Genomic DNA, 774 nt, shown 5'->3' on the forward strand with positions numbered 1-774 from the left:
GAAGAGTGGAAGTCAGGGGCCGAGGCTGGAGGGAGCAGCCCGCCTCACGTGGCCGCTGTGGTTTCGCTCAGCACAAGTGGGTCCCCAAGGCGGCGGGTCTTCGCCCACATGGACTCCCCCGAACGGGTCATGAAGCCGGCTCCTCCCTCGGGCCCTGCCGGGGAGGGGCCCGGCCGTCCCCACCCCAGGACCGTCAGCCCACAGAAGGTTCTGGGCCTCCCCCTGCCGGCTCCTCCGAGAGGGGCTGCAGTGTGCGGGGCAGCGCCCGCGTGCTTGCCTGGGAGGCGCTCCTTTCAGCTCCGGAAGGTTGCGGGAGAAGCACCTGGCACGCCTGCTCCGACCCTGCTCTGACCCCGGGGTGGCCGAGCCAAATTCCTAACAGGAGGGGCCCTGGGGCGCCACGCCCCTCGACGGCAGCCTGCTGGAGAAGGTTCCAGAGGGGAGGCGCCCCGGCCCAGCGGCGCTGCGTGCTCTGTGCTCGAGTGTCTGCGCGTCTGTGCCCACAGCCCTCCCCGGGCCAGCCGCGCTCCATTCCGACCCGCACCGCCGGTCCCCGCGGTCAAGGCCCGTCCTGAGAGGTCGTGCGGGAGGGCAGCCCCCGAGGGCCGGGGGATACAGGGTTCAGGCCCCCGTGCTTGGGAGGGGGGCAGGGGTTTGTGCCCAATGCTGCGGGATGCAGGGGTTCAGGTGCCCAGTGCTGGGGGTGCAGGGGCTTGGCCAGTCCGTCCAGCAAGGCCGGGGCTCCCTTGGGGAGCTGGAATGGCAGCCCCCTCT

Source organism: Dasypus novemcinctus, chromosome 23 (assembly GCF_030445035.2).
Source record: "Dasypus novemcinctus isolate mDasNov1 chromosome 23, mDasNov1.1.hap2, whole genome shotgun sequence".
Classification (NCBI taxonomy): Eukaryota; Metazoa; Chordata; class Mammalia; order Cingulata; family Dasypodidae; genus Dasypus; species Dasypus novemcinctus.